This window comes from Neomonachus schauinslandi, chromosome 13 (genome assembly GCF_002201575.2).
Source record: "Neomonachus schauinslandi chromosome 13, ASM220157v2, whole genome shotgun sequence".
Lineage (NCBI taxonomy): Eukaryota > Metazoa > Chordata > Mammalia > Carnivora > Phocidae > Neomonachus > Neomonachus schauinslandi.
Window position 1 is genome coordinate 19,402,430 of NC_058415.1, and position 14,389 is coordinate 19,416,818.

Sequence of the window (14,389 nt, forward strand, 5' to 3'; positions counted from 1 at the left end):
CCTTAATTGCAGTTGACTGTACGGGCATTTAAATAAAGACAACATTCTCAACAGTGTATAGTTGTAACTTTCCACCAAGAGCCTGCTGCTATAAAATGAGACGACTTCTATTGCCAGAAAACTCCTGTAATTTCCTCTCTTGGTCTATCTCTGCTTGCTTTTACTTACAACTGGAATGCCTTCCCTCTTCCTCTCTGCACCTCCTTTATCTTTTGCTCCAGAGCTGTATCATACGCCACCTCTCACAGGAAGTTATTCCTGATTTTCTTCCCCTCCAAAAAAAGTTATCTTTGCATCCTTTGCACCATGGAACTTCTATATTTTGCTTTACGTTAACAGTTACGTCTTGACTTATCCCCCTTCTAGTCTATACAGTGAGGAAGGGGCTGGAGCTTACGGACTCTGATTTCTTTTGGGGCCCACATAACAAATACTTGCCTAATTTAATTGCACTTAAAAAGTATACAGACTTTCCAACCAGGGCCTGGCAGAATGGCTCCCATGAAGAAGGGTGGCGAGAAGAAGGGCTGTTCTGCCATCAATGAGGTAGTGACCAGAGAATACACCATCAATATTCGCAAGCGCATCCATGGAGTGGGTTTCAAGAAGCGTGCCCCTCGGGCACTCAAAGAGATCTGGAAATTTGCCACGAAGGAGATGGGAACTCCAGATGTACGCATTTACAGCAGGCTCAACAAAGCTTTCTGGGCCAAAGGAATAAGGAATGTTCCATACCATATCCGTGTGCGGTTGTCCAGAAAACGTAATGAGGATGAAGATTCACCAAACAAGCTCTTACACACTGGTTACCTATGTGCCTGTCACCACTTTCAAAAATCTACAGACAGTTAATGTGGATGAGAACTAATCGCTGATTGTCAAATAAAGGTATAAAACTGCCAAAAAAAAAAAAAGTATACAGAAACATAATGCCAAGTCCCACAAGTCAAAGTCAGTTTCCCAAGGAAATCTTCCACCCATTACCACTCTCATGACTACACAATCCTTAGCAGCACTTATCAGAGTAAACGGTGCACATCTATGTGTGTGATACCCATTAGTATCTTCCTCCACATTCATAGTACAACTTCTAAGACAGGCTCAACATTGCTCAGGGCCTAGCAGAGTGCCTGCCACTTTGGAGAGGCTCAATAAATATTTGTTGGATGAAGGATACGAGGAAGGAAGAGTAGAAATTGTTCTAAACTTGCAACCAGGACATCTAACTTCCAGTCCTGGCTTAACCCATGACACTAACTGGCCATTACTTAGGAGAAAGTACATTACTTTTTTAGAACTTCATTTTCCTTGTCTATAAGATGATGCGATTAGACCAAATCACTTAAGGACTCATCTAAGCATAAGCAGTATGATTGTAAACACAAAGTAAATGCATCTACAATGCATAGAACACCAAGGAGCATGTCATACCATTTACTGAAACAAGATCTCACTATTTCCAACCAGCGCCTGACAAAACGTTTTAGGCAAATATTAGTAAATCTGTATGTGAGTAATGCTACATGGGGACTGAGCAAGTAGAATTCAGTACAGACACAGGAGATCAAACAGGGTGTCAGAGAGAAAGATTTAGCTGGCAGGTGGAGGTGAAGATGCATGATGCTTCTAGGGAGCAAGAGTAGATGAACCAAGCCTTAGTGGACAAAGTAAACATGGCACTTTCGGTTAACTGTGGAAAAACCAGTCTAGTGAGGAAGTTTCATGCTATTAATTCAAATTAACCTCCACAGGGAAAGATGCAATACTAATCTCAGCTATGAACCCTAACTCAGAAGGCAAACTCCACCATCTTTGCAAGAATATCGCTCTCAGAAAACACAGGTCAGTGCTTGGTTTTCACCCAGGGCAGAACTTCTAAGTCACTTTTACTGCCTCTCAGCCTTCATTGTTTAATTCCATCCTTGCTGTTTTGGAAAATGACATCCAAATATAATCAACTGTAATTTGCATTTATGTAAGAACGTTCCCTGAAGTTCTGTAAGTTATTTAAAAGTATGATAGCATTTTACAAAATACAGTTAGAATTTTAAAATTGCCTCTATAAATGTCCCCAATGAAAAGTAAATCCTCTCAATTTTTTCATAAAAAGTATTCTGTATGTGGAAAGAATATTCTTTTATATGTGAGAGTAGGAACTCTATTTGTTTTTTTCTATTTGTCCAAATGTCCAATGTGAACAATAGTGAAAATCACAAGTAATTATGTAAAATTAAATAATTATTCATGAAAAAAGCCTAACTCTGATGAAAAGGAAAGAATTCATTTCCCTTTTGTTTTTTTTTTTGAAGATTTTATTTATTTATCTGAGAGAGGGAGCACAAGCAGGGGGAGTGGGAGAGGGAGAAGCAGACCCCGCTGAGCAGGGAGCCCAATGCGGGCTAGATCCCAGGACTCTGGGGTCATGACCTGAGTCGAAGGCAGATGCTTAATCAATTGAGCCACCCAGGCCCCCAAGAATTCATTTCTGATAATATAAATAACAATTACAGCTGACTATTGTTTTTCTTTTAAACACTGTATATAGAAAAGCAAAGCAGGTATGAGTTAATCAAATAAACAGAATGAAAAGCACAATTCTATTTCACTTTAAGTTACAGCTGAACACACTGCATGGAAATACTTAATGATGAATGCTCACTTTCACAATTCTTACCAAGCTGGAGGCAAGTCTTAGAGGAACACTGTGAAGACCAAGTAGCTACTCTTAGGAACTCTGGCAGAATTCGAGGGAAAGAGCGCATGGAAACCACAAGATGTGCCAATGTGGTAATGTCTTATTTTCACCATCTGGCTGCCATAAAATTCAGGTAAATATTGGACGTGTTGATATTTCCATGGTCACTTCAGCAAAGGGGAGGAACTGAGTCCCCACCATGGTGGGTCTTACCCTGCCCACAAAAGGCCAAGCCTTCCCACGAAATAAAAAGGATCTTATAATCACTTTGGAAAGATTTTTAAAAACTCATTAACACAGCTTGGGGTGGCTTTGGCTGGAATGTCACACCTATTCCGGTTCCTACAATCCTGAAGGAGAAAACCAAATGGTGACTTCCACATTTGTGGAAGTTCTCAGACACAAACATTCAGTAGCTCATTAGGGGCTGCTCTGTTTAAAAGGGTGCCCGACACACACAGAGGCCCTCTGAATTAAAGAGTCTAAACCACTGTCGGAGTCTTTTAATTCTGAACCAAGGCTCACATCTTCTCATTCTTGTTTTTCCTTGGTGCTTTTTCCATTTTCACATTTGACTCTTAAAAAAAAAAAAAGAAAAACCCAAAACAAAACAAAACGAACAAAACCACTGCAAACTCCTAAATAAACTGGGCGGGGGGGGGGGGGGGTCCCCTGCTTTTTTTTTTATTTTTTTCTGGTCTAAGGAAATAGAGAGTTAAAATAAGGGACTCTGGGATGGGATTGCTCTGTTGTAAACCCATCTTCACCCAGCAGGAACAAAGGGGACCTCAGGCAAGCTATTTAACATTTCTAAACCTCTAGTTCCCAATCTGTCAAATGAGGGTACAAATACCACTGACCTTAGAGGGTTAAAGGACAGAATGCACAGAAAACTCTTAAAGGCAGAACCCAATGCCTAACGCTACCAGTTACTGAAAAAACAAAAGAAAAGGAAAAACAGCACAGAAATCATAAACCACGGTACACCCACCTACTAGCTTCTGCGACGTTGGGCAAGTCACCCAAGCCTTAATTTGCTCAAATGGGAAATAACATTCTGTAGGTCACACTGGACACTGGATCTCTGAGTCCTCAAATTGGCAAACACCCCTCAGCATAAAATCTCCTACAGAAAATGTGTACGGGGACTCTCATTCCTTAGACCACTTAGCCTTCTCTGACTTCATCCCAACTTCAACAGTTGACCTTCATTAAGGTGCATTAGACACAGGGCGACAGTTGTTGTTGATACATCTTTTTATGACCATTACTGCATAAATGACAAAGAACAGCAATGTCACACTGAGCTCCTGCCCGCTGGGTTCACGTGGCAAAGTGACTCACTCCCACAGAAGAGCCTCTCCACACTTAGGATTCAACTCATTGCTCAGCAAAATTACAAATTACTACATGACATGGGCTTTTGAAGTCCCTGACAAAGATTATAAATCCTGTGTGTGGAATCTTTCAGAGCTAGGAATCCACAGATTCTCCTTTGCTAAAGCGCCCACGTCCCTCTTCAGCCGGGGATCATATGGAGATGACTGAACCTTCACTGGGTAATCCAGAGAACCAGAGGAGGAGGAGGAAGAATCTGAACGATAGCGTGAGACCAAACCAGGCTTCATTCTTTACTCTCACACACCAGCCCTGTGTCTTTAGGCAGGTCACTCAAACTTCCTGAATCTCAAGTGCCCCATCTAGAAGATGGGGAAAAGAATTCACTGACGGACTGGTAAGAAAAGTAAAACGCCTAAAACAAGCACTATAATTACTATGAAATACTGTGGCCTCTCAAAAATACCATTAATAAATATTAATTATTTCAGCAAATATTTACCTGTTGTGTATCAGGCAATGCACTTGACACCGATAAAGCAGAGAATCTATGTGAACTAAAATGTTCTGATTAACGAAATACCACATAAGCTTATTAACTGTCACATACTACTCTGCTTTCATTAAGACTATACAAATTTGATTTATTATCCCATTATTAAACTTGTTTTTCTATCATTAGATTTTTATTTTTAGTCTCTATTATGGTGTTCACCAAGGCAATCAAAGACTATAAGGCAGACTGCCTTTTCCAAAACACATTTGCTGGAAATATATTTCTCTCTCTGGTTTTGCTTCACTACTGGCTATATCTGCTTCTTCTAAAATACATTGAATTCCTTCTTGGTGGAGGAAATCTCCTTCTTGGTTTTTTTTTTTAAGATCTTATTTATTTGACAGAGAGAGAGAGAGTACAGTCAGGGGGAGCGGCAGGCAGAGGGAGAGGGTGAAGCAGACTCCCCGATGAGCAGAGAGCCCAATGCAGAGTCGATCCTAGGACCCTGGGATCATGACCTGAGCCGAAGGCAGACCCTTAACTGACTGAGTGATCCAGGTGCCCCTTTAATTGTTTAAAATATTCTTTTTCTTGGGGCGCCTGGATGGCGTAGTCAGTTGAGCATCCAACTCTGGTTTTGGCTCAGGTCATGATCTCAGGGTTGTGGGATCGAGCCTTGAGTCAGGCTCTGCACTCAGCAGGGAGTCTGCCTGAGATTCTCTCTCCCTCTCCCTCTGCCCCTCCCGCTCATGCGCCCACTCTCTCTCTCTCAAATAAATAAATCTTTAAAAAAAATTTTTTTTTAAATTTATTTGAGAGAGAGAATGAGAGAGAGAGAGAGCATGAGAGGGGGCAGGGTCAGAGGGAGAAGCAGACTCCCTGCCGAGCAGGGAGCCCAATGCGGGACTCGATCCTGGGACTCCAGGATCATGACCTGAGCCGAAGGCAGTCGCTTAACCAACTGAGCCACCCAGGCGCCCAAAAAATATTCTTTTTTTAAAGGACTCAATCTCTTTCTTGGCTCTATCACCAAAATTCCATGTAAATATTCTTGTGTTTAGTTTTCTGCTTATCATTTCCCTTTTTCATGTCTGTCTGCCATGTCATGATTATCAATATCAATGACACTGTAGGTCAGATGCTTGATGCAACATGACATAATCTATATGAAGTAGCTCCCAAGAATATGTTGACTAATTACATGGTTCCATTACAAAGAATCTTGCTCTCAGCTCTGTAAAATCTTGGGATGCCATATAAAAATCGTGCATGGCTGAAATGCTACTTCATGATTACGATGGTAATGTCACAGTATAAATGTGTGTGCGTATCCACACACACCTTATGACTACTACAAAAAAACAGCTTATTTTCCAAGAGTTCATACAAAGTCACAGTGATGAAGAAGAAATTAGAAAGGGAGATTCTTTTAAAGATATGCATATTTATCAAAATAATGAGGTATGCCTATAAGGCTGCTTTCAAAGAAAATCTAAGGAGCATTAGTTACTCTGGATTTTAATGGCTGTTTATTTGAAAACTGGATTCTAAGATCAAAGTCACATTACTGTAGACAATGAGGACTATAAAGAGTTAAACAGATGTCTATACCACAGAACTCAGAGCTGTTAATAAGGTAATGGTGCAGGCGCCTGAGTGGCTCAGTCGTTAAGCGTCTGCCTTCGGCTCAGGTCATGATCCCGGGGTCCTGGGATCGAGTCCCGCATCGAGCTCCCTGCTCGGCAGGGAGTCTGCTTCTCCCTCTGACCCTCCCCCCTCTCATACTCTCTCTATCTCATTCTCTCTCTCAAATAAATAAATAAAATCTTAAAAAAAAAATTAAAAAAAAATACTAGAATTAGGGATGCCTGAGTGGCTCAGTCCATTAAGCGTCTGCCTTCGGCTCAGGTCATGATCCCAGGGTCCTGGGATCGAGCCCCGCGTTGGGCTCCCTGCTCAGCGGGGAGTCGCTTCCCCCTCTCCCATTCTCCCTGCTTGTGTTCGTGCTCTCCCTCACTCTCTCTCTGTCGAATAAATAGATAAATAAAATCTTAAAAATAGATAAGGTAACGGTGCTCAGAATCCATGAGCACAGGCTAGGCTTGGAGATACTACTGTGCTTCCCAAACCTCCCTGACTGTGGTAGCTTCGTCCCCCTCAGGTCAGGTGATGGGACTGGTGTTCTCACGGATCACATTCTGAGAAACGGGGTAGAGACTGAGGCTTCCAACAAACAGACAGGGATTGGTTTTATACAAGCAAAACAACCAATGGACTGATTCTCCCCTGTTCTGGAATAATAGGTAAATGCCTACTTTAGAGATTCGCATCATCTTCATTTTTGAGATCACATTATGCCTGTGGCTCATTTCCTGCTATTATGTCTCAGAAGAAATCTAATCATTTTAGCCCTCTGCAATGTCTGTGCTCCTACAATCTTATTAACTAGAGGACCATGCTGCTGCAGGGTTGAGATCTTATTTTGTTTCAAAACAGGAGGAACAGATAAAGAAGATTTCCCTGCCTGGCTTGGTAGACTCTTGAACAACACTGGAAAAAAAAAAATTAAAAGAACAAGCTCCTTAACGAAGCATTCCCAGATGCTCCCGGCAATTCCAGAATCCTGCCCAGCGCGTGTTATCTTTCTGGGACATCCACTGTGAAACCTGCCCTCTGTAGCTTCAGAATGTGTGCTTAGGAGAACGGAAAGGCTCACCATCCCAGGATCTCGCAGAAGGAAGGGAGCCTTTTAGAACACTTGTTTCCATGCCCCTTTAACTCAGCAAGAAACCGTTCCAATAGTAAGAAGGTAAAAAGAAACCACAGCAATGCTGCCTACTTGTGCAATGAAAGAAAGTAATGACACATTTAGAACCTGAGTAGGAAGAAGGGAATGGAAATAAGAGAAGTCACATCTCATTAGGTATTTGCGGGGGGGAGGTGGTGGTTAAATATTAAGTTATATAATTTGTCACTTTGAGTAAGAACCCAAATTTCAGGAAGATTATGGATAAGAATCAAATGTAAAAAGCTACTTGGACAAGTGTTGCGAAACTGGTAACTTTCTAGTGAGAGTATGATAGTTTATAGTCTACACATGATACTTTTTTTTTTTTAAAGGTTTTATTTATTTGACAGAGAGACACAGTGAGAGAGGGAACACAAGGAGGGGGAGTGGGAGAGGGAGAAGCAGGCTTCCCGTGGAGCAGGGAGCCCGATGCGGGGCTCGATCCCAGGACCCTGGGATCATGACCTGAGCCGAAGGCAGACGCTTGACGACTGAGCCACCCAGGTGCCCCTACACATGATACTTTTGAGTATGAAAATAGTCAATTGTGTATAGCTTTGAAATATTTATTTATTGACCCACAAATCAGCTTTCCTACATTGGTATTATTAAACTGTCTTCAAATATAAAATTCTTTCTAAAAAATAAAATCTTTATGTATCCATGTAGATTGAAGTAAAAGAAAATGAGCAGAAGGGCTTTTCTTGGTACATTCATGCATTTTAGTCATATTCTTAGCCATGTCTGTTCTAACATCATGTCCCTGACATTTTTCAGAAGATTATATTTTTCAATATGGATACATTATATAATAAACTATTTCATAAAATTGCCTGCCATATTTTCCAAAATTGCACGGGCTGTTTTAGGTTAATAAATTTGAGATTGTTAACATTTTCAAATTGGGTCCTTCTTTATAGACTTTAATTTTTTTTTTAGACCTTAATATTTTTAATTCAGAAATATTCTCCCTTTTGGGGGCCAAAATAGCTGGAAAGCCCAGAACAAATTCTGCTACATGGAAGGTACTCTTAATTCTATTATTTTTCAACTGCAAATATGTAAATATTTCAGTTCAAATATTTCCACAGAACTATCTTTTTGTATTAGTGTAGAATATTATTCTACCACAGTATTCTACCATACTTCAGGAGACAAAACTCATTATTGGTAGATTATCACAGCTTGTTTGGGCACAAACATGACTTATTTGTGAGTCATAACTAATTCCAAGCACATTCTCTCCATAGGCTTCTCAGTTTAATAAATGTCTTACTACGATACTGTGCTCTATCAGAAACTATTCATATCCTTATCACTAAATACTTTCACTATCACTAAAACTATATTCATATCCTTATCACTAAATACTTTCAACAATTTTTAAAGAAGCAAAAGCATTTACCATATTATTCAAAATAACGATAGATATTTCTCTTTATCAGAATGAACTTTCAAAAGCTTCACCTTGATTCCCTGAATTAAAGGGGGGGAAAAATCAAACCATAATTGTTTGCAAAGATTTTCTTCTGCTAAGGGAGTTCACAGAGTCATAGCTACTGCTTCATTTTTTTTTGTACATGCATAAGAAAACTTGGAATAAAAAAAAATGAGCTAAATTAACATGGATCACTTGATCTAAGTGAAAAGTCATGCTTCACAGAGTAATATAAAAATGCATTTTCTGCAGCTGTCCATGCTAAAATGTTATTTTGGGTACAATATTCTGAAAATAACAGCTCATTTTAGAAGTAGACACTGATACTTTCTCAGCAGATCTGTGTCTTTTGAATTTTGTGTGGTTGCTCATATCATTATGGTAAACGTGGTGGATGCTAAATATTAACAAACGATTTTGTACAAGTTACACATTGGTGTTAACTTCCTTGAGAAACAAAAATTCAGTATTTAATTTTTTGTTAAACATACGCTTTCAGGTTTTTTTTAAAGCTTATTACGGCCAAAAAGATTTATTGCAAGATAAAAGCATTAGCCAACAATAAAACAAAGAGTTAACAGATTTCCACCAAACAATAAATGATAACACCATCGAAGCAAATGCTCTCAGACCACCATGGCAAGACAGCCTGGCCTTGACTTTCCATATACTTCAATTATATCTAACATAATTTCCCACTAACACTGCTCACTGAAGGTCTGGTATCTCAGTGGACCTTACAGCTTACAGACCAGTGCACAGCATGATTAGCTACTCACAACCAACAGAAGGTAAAGGTAAAAGCACCACATCCTTCTCTGACACCCTACTGACTGGAAGGAGTTGGCTGTCCCAACTCACTCTTGCCCAAGCCTACTCCATTTTAGCACTCAGTGCCCACATGCTGTCTCTCAAAGGGAGATGCAGGGACACCGCATCTGGAAGGATTTGGGGAAAAGCTGGAACATCTTTCGGATTTCACCAAGTGTTGAAGTGAGAATTCTGTTCAACTGCATGAACAGAATCTGGGAATACAAAGGGAAAATCTATCAAACCCATCCTGGTTTATCTTAAGAAGAATGCTTCATTTAAAAACTGAGAAACTAAAAAAAACAAAAACAAAAACAAAAACTGAGAAACTGGAATAAAAACTAAACTGGTGAGAAACTTGAGCAACAGATGTAACCTGCAAGTACCTCCAGCAAACCAGGACTTTGGATCAGCCCACGTATGTGAAGACGCAGGCTGGGGGAATCAAGAACACTCGAAGTAAGTGGATGAACTGCAAACTTCCTTCTCTAGCACAGTTTTTTTTTTAAAGGGGCCGACATCTAAAATCAAGAGCCTTCCATTAAACAAACAAGCACCTTTCCTACCTCTCGTGAGACACTGGAGGAGATGGCCCAACACAGCCCATGTTCCAAGAGGACAAGAGGCTATAGCCAGGTAGGCTACCATCTACCCCATCCTACAGTCAAGAATAATAGGAGAGAGCATAATTCTTTATGGAAGTGAAGAATATTTTATTTCCCATAATGCCCAAAGTAATTATGTTGTGGCGAAGACTAGCACTCGGTCATCTTCCCATTACCTAGGTGGCCCTGAAGTAATGTGACTTCACGCCCACCCCTCACCCCCTGCAGAGCTTGTGTGATGCTCCTATTCTGTGTATGATAAGGAGGCTTGCATACTCTGCATAAGAGGAAGCAAGAATGACACTGAATCCAACTCCCACCAGTGGGCATTTACTTGGTTTCCTCATCACGATCCATTAAAAAGGTTGTGCACCTGGGCTCTTCCAATGTTTTCCCCTTACCGGCCCCTTAATGTGTTCCCTAGAGCTGTGGTTACACTGAACTTGGAGTGCTCTTGTTATGAGTTCCAATCCATGCGGGTCTAGCGGAGGGGACCAGGGCATGCGTTAGGAATGGAATGGTACCACATGGTTTGGGTTATTAGGGGCTGTCGGGACTATATCGAGGTGTAATGCACAGTGGCCAAGAGCCTGTGGCTTTGGAGGCAAATACTGAGTTCTCCCATGCTCCCACTGACTTGCGTTAGGGCCTTTCCAACCCTCAATTTCTTATCCTTAAAGTGGGGTTGTCATAAGGTCATCACGGCATTGTTATAAAGCTTAAATGTAATACTATTCATAACACAGTGGAGTAACACGCACATACTAATGGCTCAATAAACAGAAGCAACCTTTCATTTGTACTTCAGGTAGGATCCAAGGGGAATGATGGTGGAATAGCCTCACCTAGTTTTTGTTTGTTTGTTTTTTTGGATTCAGTGAAACAAGTCTTTTGGAGGTTTCAAGTTTTGAGAATCTGTTCTGAAAATTTCAGAATAACTGCTATGGTTCCTACCAACATACTATAGAGCATTATCAGCTTTATATCCTAAGGACATGCTGTTTTACACTCTGACTTAAATGATGGATTATATACAATCATTATAGTGACCACTGGGGATTATTATATAGTTACAATTGTTTTTCCAACTAAAGCATGTTGCCTTTAGTTAACATATAAGAAATTTTTTTTTCTCCACAGGTAAGCCCAAAACTCATTATACTGCATTCATCTCAATGTGAGTTTTCAAAACACACAAAGAGCACAACCTGACAAAAACCTTTTCTAAGACACCCAAATAGATGTGCATGAAGATTTCACCAAATATTATATATCCAGATGCACTCTTCCCGTTAAATTCTGATAAGCTTCCTGTGAAAAGTTAAAGTGGTTGGAGATGTAGCATGGGTCATGAAATAAAACCAAATCAAATCCATCTTAATATAACTCAAAAGGTCTTTGCAATTTGCATTGCTTTTTCAGGAAGATAAAAATGCATATTGCTTCTTTTATGTGTTCTTAGCTATATATCTATTTTTGAAAAGCTCTCATGTAATTTCTAAGTTTAGGACCTACTTCCTTTTTACTGTGTCGTCTGGGCTACAGTCCATCTCTCATACCATTTGGATCCTCACTCCAAGGAACCTATATAGACTGACTCTCAGAAGGAAGATAATCTTCCCCTAACCTCTTCTGTGCTTGTGGACAATACAAGATGACCACTCTCTTCCCATCTACAGCATCTATCGGCACCATCCACATAGATTTAAAATATTTTTTAAAATTCCCAGGACACCTGGGTGGCTCAGTTGGTTAAGCGTCTGCCTTCGGTTCAGGTCATGATCCCAGGGTCCTGGGATCGAGCCCCACATCGGGGGGGGGGGGGGGTCCCTGCTCAGCGGGGGGTCTGCTTCTCCCTCTCCCACTCGCCCTGCTCGTGTTCTCTCTCTGACAAATAAATAAAATCTTTAAATAAAATAAAATATTTAAAAATTCCCTTTACTTGGTGTTGGGGGAAGGAGCCTTTCTAGAGTTTCAACATCTTTGATTAAAACGATCTCTTGCTAGGAAAAGGAGGTAAAGGAAGAAATTCATTTCTTTTAGCCTAAGGCAGAACACTGTGGGGAAAGAAAACAAAAAGAAGAGGCAGTAGAAGGAGTCAGTGGAGGATTAAGGTTAAAAACAGTGGTGTAGGGGCGCCTGGGTGGCTCAGTCGGTTAAGCGGCTGCCTTCAGCTCAGGTCATGATCCTGGAGTCCCAGGATCGAGTCCGGCATCGGGCTCCCTGCTCGGCAGGGAGTCTGCTTCTCCCTCTGACGCTCCCCTCTCTCATGCTCTCTGTCTCATTCTCTCTCTCAAATAAATAATAAAATAAAAAATCTAAAAAAAAAAAAACAAAAACAGTGGTGCACCTAAAGACAGAAACTGCGAAATCATTTATCTGGGTTAATGACCAGATTACTTATGCTTTTATTTTCCACTCATTAATATCAGATTTTAAAAGGATGGATTATATAGAAATAAAAAAAAAAACTTGGTAGGAAGGGAAACCTTCAAGCAATATATTCAAAATTTCAAACAGAAACAACCCGAGTGAAACAACCTAACACTGGAGTCTTGCATTTAGGAAGAAAATCATTAGTCACCAGGAGTATCAGCCCTTAATTAAAAAGCTAACATACAGATCTGGGAAAGAAAAGATGTGTGTTGGGCCCTCAGTCTTCCAAGAATCCAATCCATCTTCTCATTTAAACCTTTCCTAATGATTACCTTCTTGGGGCATTTAGAGACTTCGTAAGACACTCAGGGGACACCAAGCTATGCACTTGGCCGGCACTGCTTTGTAACTGTTCCACATTTGTGCACAGAGAATTTCCAACAATGTTGTAAATTACCTGAGGACAGGAATTGCCTACTCTTTCTTACCTTCTAGCACGGATGCTAGGGCTACTTAATACGTATTTCTACAATGGAACTGAACTGTCTTCATTCTGATATATTTGTCCAGAAATACGATCTGAGAAGACCGAGGATAAGAAGAAATAATGACCAGCACTGGACAGAGGAAGCAGACCTGCCAATGTTGGGAGGTCTGGCTGCGGCCTCTGGTATGATCTTGGACTGTTCTCTTAACCTTGACTTCTGTAGCTGAACTACTGGACGAGAGACTGTTAGAGATACCTTGCCCTTATGATTACACATTCAGACCTAACCTGGGCTGAAATTAAAACATTTGCCCAGCTGTATGGCCTGGGCATAGATCAAACAGAACAAAGCAGGGCTCTGAACTTTTCTTGCCATGTCTTACAACAACCTTTTAGCTGATGGACCACAAAGTGGCCATAAATGTCCCAGGGTAGGACCAGGGCTGCTGGGGTCACTCAAAAGAACTTGGGGAAACAGCTATAACATAATTGAAAAGATTTTAACACTGTACAGTGTTAGCAAAGGGTAGGGTCTGAACACCAACTTGGCCTGTAAGTAATATCTTTGAGTCATAAATATGTTAATTTTACTCAAAAGTTATTCTTATCTAATAGTGCAGGACTGCTTACAAAGCTGGCAGGAAAGAGAGAAAAGAAAAGAAAAGAAAAAAGAGAAATTACCACCAGGGCTATCAACAATACATATTTTTTTATTCCACTCATGCTCATACTTCTAACTCAGCATCTTTTGATCTTTTGGGGGAGTCATTTTTTTTTTTAAGATTGTATTTAATTTGAGAGAGAGAGAAAGAGAGAGAGCATGAGAGACTGCCAGAGGGAGAGGGAGAAGCGGGCTCCCCACTGAGCAAGGAGCCCGCTGCGGGGCTTGATCCCAGGACCCCAGGATTATGACCCGAGCCAAAGGCAGATGCTCAACTGACTGAGCCACCCAGGTGCCGCTGAGGGAGTCATTCTATATAACTCCTGGCTTCTCTACAATAACATTAGTTCATTTTGCTATGAAGAGCCCAAATCATGCTATGTTCCCTGCTTTATTCAATAAATGAAGCCTTTGAGGCCAAGAACAGACCGCACTACTGTCTTAGTTTTACAGATGAGGAGAGTGCTATTTTTTGTTCACAATACAACTCCCTGCGACATGCAATAGCAATGACAGTCCCACCTAGGAGCTTGAGGTCCCTCTGGATTCAGATGCAACTTGTGGCACTCCAGCAGCCTTGAGAGTCCAGGAGGATGAAGAGCAGGACAGCAGGGAGAGCTGACATAATCCTCTTACTAAGTATTAGTATTTGGCTGAACATGAGAATCACCTGGGGAGCTTTAAAAAAATACTCC

General features: G+C 40.8%; 1 protein-coding gene and 1 pseudogene across 1 annotated transcript in view; one reads left to right on the top strand and one right to left on the bottom strand.

The window, feature by feature from the left end:
• LOC110579709 (guanine nucleotide-binding protein G(q) subunit alpha) overlaps positions 1-14,389 on the bottom strand; it is a 199,315-nt gene that overhangs the window by 97,678 nt on the left and 87,248 nt on the right. The gene's annotated exons all lie outside the window — the stretch shown is intronic.
• LOC110579710 lies at positions 490-868 on the top strand (annotated as a pseudogene).